The 20,342-nt window shown below is 52.6% G+C and overlaps 1 protein-coding gene across 2 annotated transcripts in view; it reads right to left on the bottom strand.

Annotated features, from left to right (window-relative positions):
• APBA2 (amyloid beta precursor protein binding family A member 2) overlaps positions 1 to 4,329 on the bottom strand; it is a 236,067-nt gene extending 231,738 nt beyond the window's left edge. The window contains exon 1 of one of the 2 annotated variants that reach the window (XM_057303800.1): positions 4,130 to 4,329. The gene's annotated coding sequence lies outside the window, so the exon portion shown is untranslated. The remainder of the gene's footprint in view (positions 1 to 4,129) is intronic. The other variant, XM_048222727.2, reaches the window with a different exon arrangement.
• Between the last annotated feature and the right edge of the window lie 16,013 nt (positions 4,330 to 20,342).

Genomic DNA, 20,342 nt, shown 5'->3' with positions numbered 1-20,342 from the left:
ACACGCCTGCACCGTATAATTCCACAGCTCTTCCCGTCTGCCCACTGAGCGTGAGGTTCTGTGCTGACTTCTAGGCAGGATCCAACCAACCGTGAGTACAAATGTGAGTACAGCTCAGTTCCAGCCCTGGGGCTGGGGAAAAGGAGCAGGGAGCCAGGCTGAAAGGAAGAGGGCCACTCCTGGGGTCTCACTCATCCATTCGTCCCTCCATCAAGGAGCACTAAGGGTCAAGAGGTGCCTGGCACTGTTCTAGCTGCCAGGAATAGAAAGGAGGAGAAGGTCTTTACACTGGAGTAGTAAGAGTCAATAAAAAGACGGGTATATAAATAACAAATTGAACGTTAAATACTAAGAAGAAACATAAAGCAGCATTAACAAAAAAGTGGGAAGTGACATTAATTTATGTAGGGGGTCAAGGAGCTGGCATAGAACCACAGAACAAGTGAAGGAGCAATCCAGGTGGACATCTGGAGGAAGCCATGCCAAGGAGAGGGAATGTCAGGTGCAAAGGCCCTGAGTCAGGCATAAGCTTGGCAAATTTGAAGATGAGGGGATAAGAGGAAAGGAGTCCACATTTAGCTGGGATCATCAAGGATGGACACAAGGGCCCCAGGCCAAGGGGACAGGGTGGGAATAATCCAGGGCAAGCCTGGGCAGTGATCCGTCTGCCAGGAGGGACCATGGTTGGGAGCAAGGAAGGGAAGTTGAGAAAATCAGACCAAAGAATGTGTGTGTGGAGTGAGCACTGGGAAGCCACGGAGGGACTGAGCAAGGAACACCAGACCTGGCCTGGGGCCCACCTGCCAAGAGGCAACCATGCAGCCCAACTTACAAAATCCCACAGCCAGCACAGAAATCCTAATTCCCAGATCAATGGCACCCCACCAATATGGAGGACTCCCTAGCACACTGGGGAACCGTGAGCCCCATGGAGAGAGCCTGGTTTTGTGACCTTGAGGTTACTGTCCTCCCTCATGTGTCCAAGAGAGGACAGGGAGGGAATGAACTGACTTCGGGAAAGGCTATGGAAGACGGCCCACGCCAGCTGACTCAGCCTGTGCCAGCAGGCTCCTCGGAGGCACGAACTGGACCCAACCCAGGTAGTGGGCGGGGGACACAGACAGGGGATGGAGCCACAGAACCCTCCCTGTGGGCACATGGTCCAACCACCAACAGGCACCTGGGCCGCCTTTTGGTGAGCAATCATTAAATGGGACCTAGGTTGGGGACTGAGCTGTCTGACCGTGTCTACACGTCCCCATTCCTCACGGCCACCTGGCACACTCACAGCTACCGCCACCTCAGGCTCTCTCTCGCTCTCTCCGTCTCTCGAAGGCCAAGCTGCAAGGCAGGCGTGCTGGTTTCTGCCCCTTGTTCCAGAAGGCCCTTGAGGCCAGCTGGGGATGTGCTCAGGGCCTCTGTGCCCACCTGCCCCTAGCCTCCTCTGACTCCCCTGACAGCAAAGGTCTCTCCAAGAGTTCAGACTGCGGTGTCACCAGAGGCCCTCACCTGTTGAGTCACCAGGTCAAGCACGCAGAGCCAGGACAGGGAGGAGCTGAGGCCCAGAGGGGACCTGTATGTCTCTCCCCCAAGCCACGCCGCACGGCCGCCCAATCCACACAAAGCCTGGCCTGATGCTAACCTCTCCGTCCAGTGTGTTTTTCCTCTGAGTTCCTCAGCTGTGTCTAGGAAAAATCAAGGTGTTTTAGCGCTCCCTCTCAGTTTCCAGGGGTGCGACTGGTGTCTTTTACAATTATCCTGTATTTTTATCCAGCATTTCTTAGCTTGGTTGGCAAATTGAATTATTTATGCACCTCCATTTCACAATCCATCCCCACCAATTATTCCTGTGAAACTAATATTTTATATAAATAGGGAGGGGGTTTTAACTACTCAGGTGACTGTTACGCAAACAAGTTAATGAGCCGCACTCGGGCTTGGGCGCCGGAGGAAACACAGCGGGAAGAGAGTACGAAGTTGACCACCACCAGCTTCACTCTCCTGACAGCGCCTACCCCACCTCTCACTCACACTCTCTCTCTCTCTCTCACACACACACACACACCATCTGGTTCAGCCTGCATGTCTCCCAGGCGCAGAAGCCACCACTACTCCCGAGATGGAAAGGCAGGCCGTGGGGGGAGGGGCACCACGATCCCTAACAAATGACAAGAGGTCTGGAGACACAGGCTCCCACCCTGGCAGGGCCCCATCACTAGTACTATCACCAGACCCAGCCCAGCTCCAGAGACCACGCCAAGGGTCTCCCCGCCAGTGCTGGTGGCATCCCCTGGGGAGGCTGCCGGCTCAGCGCCAGGACCACCAGCAAGCTCCAGCCAGGCCACTAACTCCCTGCACACCGCCCAGAGTCGCAGCGGCTTCCATGTCAGGAGACCGTGGCCAGCCGGGGCTGCAGATGCAAGCCGCACAGGCAGCCGGCCTGGAGTAAGGACACAGGACGGGACATGCTGGCAGCTCTGGACTGACAAACAGAACCACGTGCCCCACACGGTGGACGCTGGCCACAGAAGTCCCCACCCCCCGCCACCTCACCAGGGTCTAACCCCGAGGCTCTGGGTACCCACAGAGTACCTCCAATGTGTACCCCAGGAAAAGTCCTCCCGCGGCCACTGGGGAAGCTTTCAGGTCATTATTTCTAAAACCCGCTGTTGTTTCTCAAAGGCGGAGGGGGAATCCCAGCAAGGGGGCCGGAGGTTGAAGAGGCCAGGGACAACTCAGCCCACGGAAAGAAGTGCTGCGGTGAGAGTCCTGATGTGGGGGACTTCACCGTCCGCATGGTCATCTGTGAGTTCTTAACCACAGATTTGAGTCTGGCCCCTGTCAGGCAGTAAACGAACAGATCTGAAAAAAATGAAGTCCTCCTTCTGCAAGTAAATACTAAGTTAAGACTAAGAGGCTCAATCTCAGCCTCCACGCGCGGCGAGGCTCAGACAGGGCGGGCCCCTCGCCGGCGCCCTCCGGACTCTTCCTGGCGCCCGGCCCAGGGCAAGTTCGCCCCCAGCCTCGGCACACCGAGGCCCGCCGCCCGCCGCCCAACTCAATGACGGGGGCTCGACGTTCGCCTGGATCATCAGTGCCCAGGCTGTGCGCACAGCCGGGAAGGTGCCGAGGCGAACGGCGGGTCGCGCCGCACCCCTAGCCCCGCGCCGGCGGCCCGGGGGAACTAGGGGGTGGAATTTTTAATTGAGGAGTTTCTCCCTCTGGGCCTCATTATGAAGGGAAATGGGAGGGGGCGAAGAACGGGACTCGCCTTCCCGGGAGGCAGGAACCCCAGAAGCGACCCCAAACTCGGGACTTGCCCTGAACGGGGACTTGGTGCCAGCGCCAAGCGGGGCCGCGGAACGCACCAGCCGCCCGGCCAGCCCGGCGGGATCGGAGCTGGCAGGCACCGCCGGCCAGCGCCCCCCGTCCGCGCAGGGTCGTCCCCCACCTCGGAGCCCCCCGCCCGGGATGCGCGAGCCTCCTGCTCTGCCTCGCAGCGCCCGCCCGCCGGTCCAGGGGGCGCCGGTCCGCCCCCCACGCTCAGACCCCAGCGGCGCCCCGCCGCCCCGCAGTGCCGCGAGTCCGGGGCGGGCAGCGCTCGGGCCGCAGCATCTGCGCCCCGCCCCGCGCCCCGGCACCCACACCCACCCCGCGCCGGCCCGGACGCCCCCAGGCTGTGGCCGCGGCCCCCAGCTTACCTGGCCCGGGCGCGGGGCCGCGCGGGTGCACCGCCGCCGCCGCCCCGCCGCCGCCCGCTCGGTCCGCGAGGCCAAGCGCTGGGCCGCCGCCGCAGCTCTTTGTGAGCCCGCGCCGAGCCGCACACCGAGACTGCTAATGAGCCCGGGAAGCTGAATAGCGGCGGGCGCGCCCCGGACGCGGCGTACGGCACGCAGGGCCGCCTCTGCCGGGCGCACGCGGCGCGGCCGCCCGGCGCTCCCCGAACCGGCCTGCGGCGGCCGCCCGCCCCCCCGCCCCGCCCGGCCTCGCCCGCTGCCCCCCGCCCAGCAGCCGCGGATCTCAAAACGCCCGCGGGCGAGCGCGTGCGGCGGGAAGAAAGGGAGGACAAAGATGCGTTAGTGCCCAGCCCCCTCCCGGAGCCCCGCGGCCGGACGATCGGCGGGCGCACCTGGGGCCCGGGTCCTTAGGGGCTAGGCTCGGGGACAAGGATCAGAGCCCGGGCTTGGGCAGCCGCGGCGCCCCGACCGCCCCCCGGCCCTGGGGAGCACACAGATTCCCGGGCGCACCCCGGACCTGCCGGATCCGGAGCTGTAGGGGTCTGGTCCTCATGCGGGTCGAACAGGTGACGGCCAGCTCCCCCGCGCCCGCACTCTGCCCCGGGCGCCGCGCTGCCCCCTGGCGGGCTCGGGAGCGCGTGCGACGCGGAGGGGTCGCGGCGACCGCGCCCTGCTCGGCCCCGCGCGGCGGCGTGCGGAGGCCCCAGGCGAGAAGACCTCAGGGATCGCAGCCTCTCGGGAAGCCCCATGTGGGAGGGGAGGCTTCCCCCAGCGCAGGCCCCCCAGTCGTGGGCTGCATTCCAGGTCTTCTCCAGCCTCTTGTTTCTAATATCCTGTGCTACCTGAGCTCCCCACGGCTGACCTCCCTTACCTGGGGCCTCGCCCGAGCGCGCGCTGTCGTTGCCGTTCTGAATGCAGAGGACCCTAACCCCGTCCATTTCCAGACACCCACGCACCTCTCAAGAAGAGTCGGTGATGCACCCCCCACAGCACGAATAATTCTCCCTGAAGCCCTCAAAGGTTGTGCTGAAGACGGTGGTGTCACGTTTGACCCCTCTGGCCCTTTCGTGCGATCGTGGGGAGGGGGGGGGTAATAGATAACCTGAGGGCTCTACCCAGATGAGTGCACGGGGTGCCTTGGAGGCTCAGGGCAAGGGCTCAGGTGCCTCCTCCCCCACATCCTGATTATTTGCCTTCTGTTTTCTTTTGTCCTTTGGCTGGATTCGGGTGAAAACGTGGGTGGAGGCAGTTCTGAAGACGAGTGCCACAGGAGGAAAGGGAGGCCCAGGTCGGGAGAGTGGAGCCCCTTCTCCCGCAGTACTCTGAGGGCCAGAGCCGAGACCCTGAGGGAAAGGGGCTGGGGAAAGCTAAATCCTGAGCCAGACTCGCACTAGCAGCAGACCTGGGGTGGACTTCCTGTGGGCTTGGGCCGGGTAGATACTCACAGTGACCCCGAGGGCCAGAGCCTCCGGTCCGGAAACTGGTCCTGTAGCCCAAGCGCCAAGCAAAGGCGGAGGAGGCAGAGGCCAAACGCAGGCAGGGGCAGGTTCCTGACCTACTGCCCGTCGCCCCTCGAGGGGAGCTTATCTCCACTGTCTGTGTTCCACCTGCTTAAGCATTCTGTTCACATGTAGGCGACAAAAAGTTCAGCTTCATCCAGCTTTCTAGGGCCCCAGCTTTTCCCCAAATGCCAATGACTGGATCAAACAGTTGGGAAGGGGGCGCCTGGGTGGCTCAGTCGTTAAGCGGCTGCCTTCTGCTCAGGGTGTGATCCTGGCGTTCTGGGATCGAGCCCCACATCAGGCTCCTCTGCTAGGAGCCTGCTTCTTCCTCTCCCACTCCCCCTGCTTGTGTTCCCTCTCTCACTGGCTGTCTCTCTCTGTCAAATAAATAAATAAATAAATAAATAATCTTAAAAAAGAAAAAAGAAAGAAAAGAAACAGTTGGGAAGAAATGATTCCATAGCCTTAAATATCAAGTATGAAATCCAAGTGTTCATCTTTCCATCTTACCTTGCTCCAACGTGGTCAGGTTCCTTAGGAAAGCGCATACCTATGCCTGGAAAGGATCTGCACAGCCTCGTGCATCTGTGCATATGGGGGGGTGGCGAATTCTGGGCTGTTGCCTTCCACGGCTCTCCTAGCGCTATTCCCATGGGCAAGCTCTGGGCCAACCACTGGGATCAGACCCTATCCTTGCACACGTGAGCAGTCGTGGCTGATGTCCACAGGCCACAGGGTCGAAGGCACAGGCCTGCCTCCACCTCACTCAGGACTCCTAAATCTGGTGAGCTCGGGCCGACCGTCACTATTCAGAGAGTTTTGAAAGAATTTTGGAGCAAGAATGACCCAAGTCTTCCACGAAACTTAAAAAGCCATAACATAAAAGATTGCTAAATTTGATTTCAGAAAACTTCCTGCATGCCAATCATCATCATAAGCAAAGTCAACAACAAATCAGGAACAAAATACCTGCAACTCAGGACCACTAGCAGTTCATTTCCCTAATATATACATATCAAAAATATATACTTACATATATATTATATACTTAAATATATATGTAAGTATATATTCGTAAGTATATATAAGCATATACTCATACATACTTATCAAAAATAGATAAGAATAAACGACTCGGGAGAAGAAAAAAGAAAACAGATCAAGATATGAAACAAACAGTTCACAGGTTAGGAAGCACAAATGACTTTTATTTTTTATTTTTTTAATGTTTTTTTATTATATTATGGTAGTCACCATACAGTACCTCCCTGGTTTCTGATGCAAAGTTTGATGATACATTAGTTGCGTATAACACCCAGTGCACCATGCAATACGTGCCCTCCTTACTACCCATCACCAGCCTATCCCATTCCCCCACCCCCTCCCCTCTGAAGCCCTCAGTTTGTTTCCCAGAGTCCATAGTCTCTCATGCTTCATTCCCCCTTCTGATTACCCCCCTTTCTTTATCCCTTTCTTCCAAATGACTTTTAAACATCTGAAAAGATATCCTCCTTATTCATAATTAGAAACATAAGTTAAAACTACACCTAGACACCATGGTTTTTACCTTTCAGAGACCCAGGCGTGCATTAACACAAAATGTCCCAAGGGCGAGGGGAAACTTTCCGACTCCCACACTGTGGGGGAGTGGAAATTGGTACGATTTCTATGGCGGAAAATTAGATCACTTCTAGTGAAATTACAAATGTACAAGCCTTTTGACCTAAAAATTCCATTTCTAGGGGTTTTTATACGCGTATACTACACACATGCAAAATAGCCATGAGTAGAGTTATCCATTGTGTCGTTTGTATGCTCAACAGCCTTGATATCCATGCAGAGCAGACTGTTCAAAACGTGAGGGCACATCCACTCAAATTATATGCAGCCGTAAAAGGAGGAAACAAGGAAACATGATGAATTAACACGGAACGTGCGAGATACATTGTTAAAGAACAAAGAGAAGAAGGTGTGTGTAGTGTGCCAATGTGTTTAAGACAGAGAACAAGAAAAAAGAGGGAGTGTATGCATGCCTGCCCACAATCATAAAGCCTCTCTTAAAGCATCATCAGAAACTAATAAATATTGGTCATCTGTGGAAAGGAAATTGGTAGCTAGGTAAGGAGGGACAGGATGACTTTTTACTGATGATATATTTTTTTGAAGTGTATATTATTATATATCCCGAAACAAAATCTTTAATTATCATTCATAACCCTGGTTCTTAACCCTGTAAAGGGTAACAAACTTCTGAAATCTCTGATCTTTTCCCCAGGGGAGAAAAACAATAGGCACTCTGATCCGGAAACTAAGATGAATACTGCAGTAACCCCCAAGGTTGGATCACGTGGCCATGTGACCTACCGCCACTTAGTGGCAGTATCCATGAATTGCAGGCTTGGTGCTAATCTTGTTCAGCCCAGAGGAGCTCCCCACCAGAACAGATTTCCTACAGGGCATTTATAAAATGGAGCCCAAATCTTGTCATTTCCTCAGCACTCACCATAATTTAGTTTTTTCTGTTTTGTTTTTTGTAAGTATTTTTTTTACAATTATTTATTTATTTGTCAGAGAGAGAGAGCACAAACAGGGGGAGTGGTAGGCAGAGGGAGAGGTAGGCTCTCTGCTGAGCAAGGTGCCTGACGCTGGACTTGATCCCAAGACCCTGAGATCATGATGTGACCCAAAGGCAGATGCTTAACTGACTGAGCCACCCAGGCATCCTTCACCGTAACTTAGTTTTAAAAAATAACACACTACCCTTCCCTATATAGGGCAGAAGATTAATGCTCTGCCTTATTGTCTGGGGAGGACATTCCCTCATAAAACTGCTGCATGACAGAATATTAATTTTTCTTCCTAAGCTGAGTATATAAAGGCATCTGACTGATAAAGACGTGTCTCCTGTTGGTACGGAGGGCAGAACAACTCATCTTCCCGCTGGGCCAAGTTGGGTCTCACCTCTCTTGCTAATTCCAAGCACTTGAGCTTTTCTTCCTTACCTCTTCACCCCTTCATCCTTGTGTAGTCAAAGTGCCTTGACTTGGGAGCCAGGGGGCCACTAGTCTCGTCCCAGCTAAGGCACGAGCCAGGACAAGGACTCAGGTAAATCAGCTGAAGCCTCCATGGCATGATTTCCTCCTCTGTTCAGGTGAGGACGTTGACCTCTAAAATCCCCAAGGTCCAGGACTTAGAAGAAGAAACATCATCTAAACCACCCCATGAGAATCTCTTGGTGCTCTTACCTTCAGGATTTAAGTCAGTGGGAAGATTCACCAACCACGTCACACTCTGGGTTTTCCAAGACCCCAGGCTTTACTTGAGAAGACACAGAGACACATAGCACGAAAATGCCATTGATAACCATGAAAGCAAAGTACCTTCTTAAAAAGTAAATAACATTGTTTTGTTGTTGATGTTGGTTTTGTTTTGTTTTTACTGATTTCAGGACACAGATTCTGCAACAAAACCCTGGCTTTATAACAATAAACAGATGATTATAAACAATGAAAGCCCTGTCTCCTGATCCTCCAGATCTTGGCCTCAGGAGCCACACAGAACAGTCTGCAGGAGCATGAGGCATGACCTTTACCCTCAAGCAGGACCTTTGAGGGGGGATTCCTGGTGTGGGTGCTGGCACGGGTCTGGGAAAAGCAGAGGTTTGTTGTTTTCATGAGAGAAGTTACCCACTGCATTTTGGGTGATACCCACAATGCAGACCTTCTTTACTCTAGAGGCTCTCTAGGGTAGATAATGGAGGGAAGCTAGTGGAGACCATGAGGCATGGATGTAGGTAGTATGTATGGTACGGATGGTAGGTAGACAGTGCAGCAGAGAGGGCAGGGTGGACATAGTAAGGTACAGTGTAGACAATCACTCGAGCATGCCTAGTTCCAAGGAATGGAACACGTCAGTGCCAACCATCTCCCGTGGGGTGGAGAGGATGGGCCAGATTGTGCCAGGCACAAGACTACTCTGACACCCTTTATTTTATAATTTGGTCAAGGGGAAAGGGTGATGGAGGTGGGTCAGTCTTCACAAGGAGGTGGGCCCTCTTGGGAGAGAAGGACTAAGACTCCATTCACCGTTCTCTGAGAAGGAACATGAAGGAAGCCACAGAGGGTCTGTGTCAGGATGAGACAGGGATGACCCAGATTAAAGCCTGCATCCAGACAGGACTCCAGGACCCAACCTAACAGTTCTAGAGAGTTCTGCTTTGGGCATGTCCAGAGGACATGTGTTTGGGGACCAGTGACCCGGCATAGTCACAGACTGGGGGCCAGAGCCCACCGCGGAACTTCCTCATGGCAGGGGCGCAGTGGGGCCCAGAGCTCCAGCAGGACCCATCTTGAAGGCTCCCTGTTGGTATTGAGAAGCTTCTGCCTTCGAGCCCAACTGCACCTGTTCTGGAGCCACTGAGCATTTGAAAGTGATCTGAAGCTCCCTCAGCAAGGAGCCGTCTCAGAGAGGGTGCCGATAGGCAGACTGAGCATCAGCAATTCACAAGCAAAGACAAATCAGCAGTACCCGGATTTGTCATTGGTGTTTGTGAGCTGGGTGGCGTGATACGACGACACAGCCCTGGCTCCGAGCTATGGAGCTCCCCTTTCTGCTCTTCCCTGAGCACGGAGGCTGTCAGATGATTTGCGTTGCAATGAGTTGCCCTTCTTCTGGTAAGAAGAACACAGGTGTTCCTCTGTGGAATCTTACCCTTCTGTTATCCTCTTAGGAGAAGCCCCACACCCCACCCCGCCCAGTCCCACTCACCCCTCCCATGGGATAGGCTACCAGGATAGGCACATGAGTTGGGCCAAGCCAAATCTGTATATTCTATCCCCCTGATTCTAGGGCTTAGCTCAGGGGTGGGTGTGTGACCCAAGCAAGTCCCTAGGATTTAGTCCCAGGACTTGTCTGGAAGTACTGTGAAAGAGACACCCTCTCCACTGGGATCATAAGCAGTAAGGATAATGAAAGCCTAGAGCCCTCATGCCCCCCCTGTGAAGAGACCTGCTGGAGACTAAGGCTAAGATGGAGGAGAGCAGGGCTGAAGGAGGCAGTAGGCCACGATGACATCATTTGAAGCTCTGGATCCAGCCATGCCTGATCTTCCTGCCGCTAGACTTTTCAGTTATATAAGTCAGTCTGAGTTGAGTTTCTGTCCCTTGTAACCTTAAGAGTCTTGTCTGATACCATGAGAATCATAAAGCTTGTTCATTGTAGCTGGTGGCAGTCATTAGTGCTGACCTCTGCAGGGAAATTCAGCATGGCGCGGGCTCACCTGGTGACCCACATGAGCCCACATGGGGGCTCCAAGGACAACTGTACAATGTGGCTCTTCCAGGGGCAGTACCCCAAGCTGAATGACCTCACTCGGGGCTCAGAGTTCACCTTGTCTTCGAACCTGCTATACTTGGTTTATACGAGGTTAACCACCTTCACCCGTCCCACGTCAGAACTGGGAGCCTAACCCAGGTGATTCTGCAATGATCTGGCAGCATCTGGAGACATTTTGAGTTGTCGTGGCTGGGGCCGATGCTACTGGCATCCCGTGGATGGAGACCAGGGATGCTGCTAACCAGCCTACCATGCAGGGCAGCTCCCCCCATGAGAAATGATTTGTCCCAAGCCCAGATGTCAATGGCGCTGAGATCGAGAAACTGCCATATTATCTTCTAACGTGTCCACTTATTTACATGAAAAGAACCTTATAAATACGTAAAAGTTACCCTTTCCCCGTGCCCCACCCCCAGCCAGAGCCCTAGAGTCCCCCATGCCACATCTAGGTACAAATGCAGGCCCAGTGCTGGAGGTAGGAACTGGCTCAAGGCGTGCTCCCTGGCTCCTCATCCTCAAGCATGACTGAGCCCCTGCTCAGCTAGTTGAGGTCCCAGGGCCGCAGTCGGGCAAGGCCTGATGACAACCAGGACACCTGCATTAGGGGCCAGGTGACAGGTAGACCGTTTTCCCGGGTGAGAAGGGCTGTGGGGAGGGCTTCCTGGAAGGAGTGCGCCAAGCCCACCCTCCCGCTCCTCGGGGCTGCCTTGCACCCTAGTTCCCTCCCTGCCACATCCCCCTAACTCCTGCCCTCCCCCCCTCCCCTGCGCCCTGCACCAATCCCTGGGATCCCTGCTATTTCCTTGGGTCTGGCTGCGTGTCTTGGAAATAGTCCTAGAACCCTTTACACTGAATGCACTGACCCCAGGAAGCCTCCTTACAGCTTCCAGAGAAAGGACTTGGAGGCATTGTGCCTTTGCAGCAGGCTTCCTTTCTCTCTGGAGTGGGCTCTTTGATGCTTTGTCAAGGAAGCTCTTGTTAAAGACACCCCAGGCAGAAAGCCCAGCCTTCCTGGCAGTGCAGGGCTACGGGGTGGGGGTGGCGTGGGGGGTGGAGCTGGCAGCGGCCCCTCCCACTGCCCAGGGCCGCCCCACACCCCTGCCTGACAACTGTTCCATTTTCTCAGCTACCTTTTCTCACACCAGGCGCCCTGGCAATGCCCTTGCCCGCCCGGAGCGCTCTCCCCGCAGGGCCCCTGCGCTCTCCAGGAGAGCCTTCTCAGCCTGCATACATTTTTCTAAGTGGCTTTTGTTGCTGCTTGCAGATCTTTATATATTTGGAAGATCATTCGGTTAGCGGTTCTCTCTGACACTGGAGGCTGTACATTCAACTGACGCATGAGGCAGCTTGGGATCCACTTCTGTGCCTGCCTAGGGGCCATTTCGTTCAGATGGATGACCACAGGGCCGTACCGTGTTTGGGAATATTTCATGGGTTAAGGAGGCCACGTCTGGGCCGGCAAGGTAGGTAAAGATACATGCCCACAGCTACTCAGCTCCGGAGGGCCCAGGGCAGGCCCTAGTGCATCATCGTTAGGACATTGTTTTTTAGCAGCCGCGATGGGCTGAATTGTGACCCCCCCCCCAAAAAAAGATGTTAAGGTACTAAACCCTAGTACCTGTGAATGTGACTTATTTGGAAATAGGGTCTTGGCAGATGATCAAGTGAAAATGAGATCATTAGGGTGGGCCCTAATCTGATATGACTGATGTCCATCTAGAAAGGGGGTGTTTGGACAGAGACAGACACACATGGAGGGAAGATGACGTGAAGACCGCGGGAGAAGACCATCTGTAAGCCAAGGAACGCCTGAGGCCCCCAGCAGCCAGGACGGAGGCCTGGAACAGATTCTCCCTCATGGCCCTTCAAGGAAAACAACCCTGCCAACACCTTCATTTCAGACTTCCAGCTTCTGGGGCTGTAAGACAATGCACTTCTGTCATGAAAGGCACCCAGGTCGTGGTACCCTGTTATAGCAGCCCTGGAAACCATACACCTTTGAAATTAGGATTCTCCCGTGACATGTTGCAACCAACCCCAACTATGTCCACACGGTCCCTTGTGCACCCCTCTGCCAGCTTTGATGGGCTTTTCTTCCAGTCTCTCCACTCTCCTTGGAGAACCACCCTTCACACCACTGGGCAGCTGAAACTTCCTGGAAGGAAATATCCTCCAGGGCAGGAACCGGTACAAGAGTATGGAAGCTCTCTTACCTCCAAGTGGGACAACCCCAGAGGGGTGTTTGACCCTTACAGCCCCATGTGGGGTCAAGCTGATGTGGGATGTGGGGATGATGATGTGGGAATTCTCCTGAAAATGCACTCTTCCTCAGCTTCTCCCAGGGCCCCTCACTGGGCTCTTCTGGGAGCAGTTTCCTAGAAGTCACCTCCACACGCACCTCCTTCTCAGCCTCTTCTTCTGGGCTCCAGACCTAAAAAGGGTGCAGAAGTGACCCCAGGAGGCCGACCCTGAGGCTGGGACTCTGGTGACAGCTGACTCGCCAGGCAGAGGTTAGTGGAGGGCTGAGAACCCGTCGAGAACCCCACCTGCTGCCTTCTGGAGCTTCGCAGTCCTGAGATTTGCACCTGTGTTGAGTCAGACTGAAGCCAAGTGGAAGGGGACTCACTGATGGTGCAGAATTCCTGGGATCGAAGGGAAGAGGGAAATGAGGGAAGACAATCAGCCAGGTTGATCCAGTACCAGTTAAGGCACGTGGCAGCACTGGAGCAAACCCTCCTCTCCTGCATCAGATGAGACTTGGCCCAGGTCACTTGAAGAGAAGCAGAACTTCAGAGATGGCTGCATTCAGAGCCTCGGCAACTTCCTGGAGCAGAGGCACGGCCCTGTCGGTCAAGGAGGGAAGCCCTGCACAAGGGGGGCCCTGAAAAACAGCAGGGAGGGAAAATCCTCCCATGGACAGACTTCAGGCAGTGTGCCTGGTCACCTACCTTGAACGGGGAGAGAAACGGCCCAAGGTTGGACATATTTATGGGCACAAGTTAGTGGCTTGGCTAGTTGGTCAGGACCATGGAGCAAACGTGGAAGCTCTGTGTCATGGTGGCCACATGTGGATGGACCTATGGGAGTAGGCACACTGGAAGGATCTCGGTGTGGTACATTAATGCCCACCTAACAGCACCCAGTGCAGAGGAAGCATGACATCAGCAGGTGGACAAGGGGATTCACCTGAGACGTGTCCACCAGTGTCTGTCCTCAGCCAGCACAGGATGGACACAAGGGGCCCATGAAGAGCAGCCATGGTGGCAGAGAAGGAGACTACGCATGATCCGACAGCCTGGACTTCTCACCAAGACCGATCTAGCCACCGCCACTGCTGAACGTCCCACCTGTCAGCAACAGAGACCATGCCGAGCCCCAGTTATGTCACCACCCCTCAGAGACACCAAACAGCCAGTTAGTGGCAAATCGATTACCCCTTCTGTTCCGCAGATTCCAACAATTCATCCTGATTGGGACTGTCATGAATTCCAGGGATGGTTTAATATTTCCCATCAGAACCACTCTCTGAGTACTCACGTTGTCTGATCAACCCCCGTGGGATCCTGCACCATGTTAGCTTGGACCAAGAGGCCCACTTTATGGTGAAGGAGGTATAGGGAGCAATGAGCACATGATCATAAGATCCATGTTCCTACAAGATTTGACACCAACCGGAAGCTTTTGGCTTGGTGGAACGTGGACACAGCCTCCTGAAGTTGCAGCTAAGTTGCTGATGTAGGGATACGTCCTGCAAGGTTGGGCACTGCTCTTCAGGCTGGTGCACGCCTTCAACTGCAGTTAGGATGCCTAGATGCATGAGCTGGGGAGCCAGCAGTGGTCCCTTGTAGGAATGACCCTGCTCATTATCGTTCCTAGTGAGCTGCAACAGGGATTGGTGCTTCCCACCACCACTATTTTAGGTTCTGTGGGTCTCCTGAGGGTCTAGAGGTCCTCACTGCCAGAGGGGACAGGCTCTTCCACTGGAGACCCGGGAGGAGTCACACTGGATGTACAGCAACGGGGGTTACCTGGTAATTTGGGGTTCCCTGTGCCAGGAGACAAGAGGGTAAAGAAGAGGGTTGCCATTCTGTAAGGGAATTGACCCTCATTGCCATGTTGAGAAAGGAACAAGGAGAACTGCCCTCGGATCGGGGGTCCATTGTGGCATCTGTGGGTGCTCTCATGCCCAGTTTGAACCCTAACTAGACAGCACTGGAACCATAACCAGGTAAGTGTGTAGTAACCAGGGGCTCAGCCCCGCAGAGATGAAGGTGATCCCACTGGGCACACCACTCAGCCAGCAGTCCTGGCCAAGTGTGAGGGGAATTTAGGACAAATGGTAGCTGTGTGTACTAGTTTCCTGGGGAGCCCATGGCAAACTACGGCAGACTGGACACCTTAAACAACAGGAACGTTTCCCAGCTCTGGAGGCCAGAAGTCTGAAATCAAAGTGTCAGTAGGGTGGGCTCTTTCTAAGGGCCATGAGGGAGAATCTGTTCCAGGCCTCTCTCCTTGGCTTATAGATGGCCGTCTTCTCCCTGTGTCTTCACATCATCTTCCAGGTACCCACATCTGTCTCTCTGTCCAAGGACAGAGAAATACAAGGACACCAGCCATATTGATTGAGGGCCACCCTAGCAGCCTCATTTCAACCTGAGCACCTCTGTAAAGACCTCATCTCAGCCACAGTCTGAGATTCTGAGGGCTGTGATACAATATATGAATTTGGAGAGGGGGTTGGGGGTGGGGATGCTGGTGGGGGACACAATTCAGCCCGTAACATGGAGGGAGATATTGAATATCATTTATGGCCTGGGGAGCGACTACATCTATGAGTCTGAAGTTCATCCTGCTGACCCTCCCTGGCAAGATCTCCCTCAGATAATGTGGCCAACTAGGATCCTGAGGAAGCCAGGACAAGATTAAGTAAATTGACTAGAAAGGTACAAGGGCAGGGCTTAGCAGATACTGTGGGAATTCCTGTCAGATCCCTAGTATTCTCTCCACCATCCTGCGCTCCTGGCTGCACCTTGCACCACACTTCTCTCTAGAGACCTGCCCTTGGGCTACTGAAGTTGCTGAGCGTAGAGAGATGGACACATCTGGATTTTATAGACCCTCAGAGCAGCCTGAAGACAATGACGGTTGTATATAATGGAATAATAATAATAACAGTATTAATTGATTAGGGTCGGTGTCTTCTCTGCTTAATCACTGGACATCTATGTTTATAGGTCACTGAACATCTAAGCTAATTTGGGGAAGTGACTGAGCCATTTCTAGAGAAAGGTTGCTTAAGACTCATACCCAGTGTGCCATTTCTGGGCACATGGTGGCTGGAGGAAGACAAAATTTCTATTGAGCAGTCAAAACAAGTCTCCCTGGAGCCATCTACTTGGTTTCGGGGGTGGGTGCATGTTTGTATTACTGCTGTAACAAATTACCACACACTCAGTGGGCTTCAAACAACACAACTGATTATTTTAACAGATCTGCAGGCTAGAAGTCCTTCAAAGATCTCACTAGGCTAACATGCAAGGTGTTCTGGAGGCTCCAGGGGATAATCAATGCCTTGCCTTTTGCAGTTTCTAGAGACCATGCATAGCCTCCTTCGTCCATCTTCACAGTCAAGAAAATCCTATTTCTCTGGCCCTGCTTCTGTTTTTGCATCTTTCACTGACCACAGGCAGGAGAGGTTCTCTGCTTTAAGGACCCAAGTCAGTAGCTTCTGCCTACCTAGGTAATCCAGGATAATCTCTCCATCTTGAGGTCCTTAACCACATCTCAATCTCGTTTTCCTGTAGGGTAAATATTCACAGGTTCCAGAGATTAGGATGTAGGCACCTTTTGGGGGGCTACTGTTCTGCCTATCACAGTGTACAACTGTTGAGAAATGTCTCTTCAAAAGAAGCAGCGTGCATCATGGTTAAGCAATCACAGTCACATCAAAACCCAGCCCTGGGTTATGACCCTGGGTAAGTGGCCCTCCTCTATACAACTTCAGCTTTCTCAGCTATAAAATGGGAGATATATCATCATTTGCCTTAGGGGGTTGTTGTAAGAGTTGAATTAGGGGGCACATGTACATCTCTTAACCCAGAGCCTAGCATGCAAAAAGGGCCAATTCATGTTGGGCATTATTATAATCGTCATTGCTATAAAATGGAGACATCCTCCTATGGTGAGTTTCTGCCTGCCTGACATTTTTTTTTAACTCCCATCTGAAATTTCAAGTTCATGGGGTTCCAGGTATGGCTGAGATTCCTCAACTGAAAAATGGAGTCATTGTTTCTTCTTTAGAAAGTGGTTGTGAGAATTTAGTTCATTAATTATGTATATTAAAAATACTCCTGTGCCACACACTGGCCTAGGGCCTGGACTGTAACAATAACAAACCAGCTTGAGCCCTGCCACCAGCACACTGTTGCTGGGAGCAGACAGCAGGGTGGCGCCCGTGGGCACGGATGTTCAGGGTACAGACTGAGAAAGATGGACCAGAAGGCTTGGCCAGGCAGAAGGTGCTGGCATGTTTGCCCTCATCTGAGATTTGGCTGCTGTAGTTCGAAGCTGATAATAGTCAGCTGAAGTTGGCTAATCGAGTCCTCCAACACCTGTTTAAACCATTCTATATAAAATCTCTCTTTCAAAATAGCCAGTGTGGGTTTGTTTCCCAGCCTGGATCCTCACACAGTCAGTCCTAGTCACGTTCCCCAGAGACAGACACTCCAAGATAGATCCTGGGGTCAGTCTGGTCATGTCCCAGGCCTGGAGCACAGTGTTAAACTCCTTGACAGTGGAAAATATGGTGCTAGTAATCCATGCCATGCCGGGCATCACAATTGACCAAATTCCTGCTTGTGGTTGCTTTGGGTGAAGACTTTACTAAAGCCATAGCTCTGGGGGATGCGGAGATTGCTGCTCTTAACTGGTAAGGATGGCTTCAAGGACTGTGGGGCTGGATGGCTCTTCTTGCCACACCAGAGCCTCTACAGAAGGACAATGACAAACTTGGAGTTGAAACTTAGAGCTCAAGCCCCAGTCAGGAGAGCAGATGACTTCTGTCATTTTCTGTGCTATAGCCGTAGAATTAACTTTGCCTAAAGTCAGATACAGACTGTGTGAATATTGCAGAATTACAGTGTCTGTTGAATTCAAAGACTTGACAGGCATCCAAGTGAACATGGGAAGGAGTATGGCCTTGAGGTTTGGGGTGCGACATGTCAGTAGACTCGGATGAAGTTGACAATCTTGAACCTTGAGTCTGTCTGAAGCTGAGTCTGTTTCTAGCTACTGGAAAGGGTCTGCTCTCTTGTGTCTGAGGATACTAGCCTTCTCTTGCTTAAACACCCTGTGCTTGGCCTCCTATAGACCAGTGGGAAATGTCACTACTGAAATTCTCCCCCTGGTGTCCTTGGTGATGGTGGGATTCTACAATGGCAGAAACCAGGTGGCAATGCTTAACTACTAAAGACAAGGGCATGTATTTGTCATAATAAGCAGTAAGACAGAGGAAACCAGAATGCTTTGACCCACATGACTTGTGACAGTGGCTAATGGACCCTGGAGAATGAAATTAATAGCAGCCAAATTTTCAGACTGAAGCCAGTTTCTAGACCCAGACTCCCTTGATTAAAGGGGAGACTGAGCATCTGGAGGAAAGACCCTGCAACATTGCTACAAATACATGCTGTAAATCTTCCCCCAGTTCTTCCCTCTTTCGACTTTTTTTTTTAAGATTTTATTTATTCATTCAACAGAGAGAGAGACAGCCAGCGAGAGAGGGAATGCAAGCAGAGGGAGCGGGAGAGGAAGAAGCAGGCTCCCAGCGGAAGAGCCTGACGTGGGGCTCGATCCCAGAACGCCAGGATCACGCCCTGAGCTGAAGGCAGACGCTTAACGACTGAGCCACCCAGGCGCCCCCCTCTTTCGACTTTTGATCATTTACAAGGGCCATGTATACAGTGGAAAAAGGGAAATGCGAGACCTTTTGGAGTTCCTGGACATTGGCTCTAAAGTGGCATTAATTCTTAGGAAATATTATAAAAAATTTTTAGGAAATCAAAATGCCACTGTGCCCTACCAGTCAAAGTAGGGGCTCGTAGTGGTTGGGTAAATGGAGCGTGGGCCCAAATCTGACTCAGTGTGGGCCTAACAGGCCTGCAGACTGACCGTATAGTTATTCCCTAGTTCCAGAATAGATCATTGGAATAGATATACGTGGCCCCTTGAGGAGTCCCCAGATCGGCTCCCCTGCCCCATGGGATGAGGCCCATGGTAGGAAAAAGGGGTAAGGAATGGCTCTTCCCTCCTGAGATAGCAAGCCAGAAGTGACACTGCATCCTGGGAAGCTGGGGAGACCACAGTCGCTATCAGAGCCTGGAAGGGGCAGGGTTGGAGCTCAGTCACAGCCCCATTTGATTTGCCTCTGCGGCCTGTGTAGATGGCATATGGATCTTGGAAAATGACAGTGGATTATCATGAATTTAATCTGGTAGTGATTCCACCCACAGCTGCTGTTCTAGATGTGGTCTGGAAATATTCCAGATGTGTGTCCTGACTGGAGCAAAACATAGGGCCTGGCACTAGGTATGTTTTCTGTTAACTGGCTGTTTCATTTCCCCTCCCCCTCTACTTTCCCAAGTAGACAAAACTGGTTAACATTTCAGGTTCCCAACTGGAAATGTGACTGAGTTGACATGGTCCTACAATCATATGGTGGCTGATGAGACTTCTTCATCCAGGCTAAGGACAGGAGGGTAAAACAGTGGGCTACATGGGATAGCTCCTTGCTTACTCCTCCAGACTCACTCTGTACTCTTCCTGCCCTTCTCTATGCCCAGGAAACTGACCTCTGTAGACTGTGTCCATGGGCTCCCTGGCGCCCTAGCTTCCGGCTGGGTTTGTTCAATGGGAGATACTGACCGGACAGTGGAGAGAGTAAAAAGGGTGATGTTGGTGGATTTCCCCCAGCTCTCTCCCTTCCAGAGCTCCGTGAACTGGCCATGTTCTTCCAGCAAAGACCACAGCTCCTACCTCACAGGCCTTTCCCACAATTGCAGGTCTCACTGGATTGCCTTAATTGATCCCTCAACTTGCTCCTGGGGTACTAACAGCTTCCCGGGGTTGCCAACGCCAGAGCGCTACATTGTTGATTTCTCTTAACCCTGCCCCACTTTGTAGATAGTCTTTTCCTTAAACTCTTCTCATTTATTTCTTCTGACGGTACCATCTGTTTCAACCTGGCACCCTGACTTATTTAAGGACAAGGATTAATTCATCACCTAATATTTACTGAGTAGTTGCCATGTAATTAGTGTTAGGCACTGGGGAAAACATTGAAACAAAACCAGACACACTCTCTGCCCTCTCAGGGCTTTCTGGGAGAGACAGGCATTAGTCCAACAATCACACAAACAAAGGAAAATTACGAATTAAACAGAGGGAAGGATGAACATGTGGTCCTACAAAATCTCATAGTGGAAGAGGGTAGTGTTCTTCCCTCATATCTGAGTTGACTTTCCAGGTAGTAGGAACAGCATGTGCAAAGGCCTCAGAATTGGCAGGAGCAGAGCATGTTTGAGGAATTTAAGAAAGGCTTATGAAGAGGAGGCTGGAAGGAAAGGAGGGTATGGGCCAGCGGCAGGCCAGGCCTACTAGACCTCATCAAAGCCTTTATCTTAATGAAGAACAAGTAAAACCATCAGAGCATGTGACATGTGGCCTTTTAGACAGCCTGGGTGAGCCACACCTCTTGAGATTCATGCCCTAT

The sequence above is a fragment of the Ursus arctos genome, unplaced genomic scaffold (genome assembly GCF_023065955.2).
Source record: "Ursus arctos isolate Adak ecotype North America unplaced genomic scaffold, UrsArc2.0 scaffold_28, whole genome shotgun sequence".
NCBI classification, from domain to species: domain Eukaryota; kingdom Metazoa; phylum Chordata; class Mammalia; order Carnivora; family Ursidae; genus Ursus; species Ursus arctos.
Note: the sequence above shows the minus strand (reverse complement) of the source record. Positions and strands in the feature narration are given on the sequence as shown.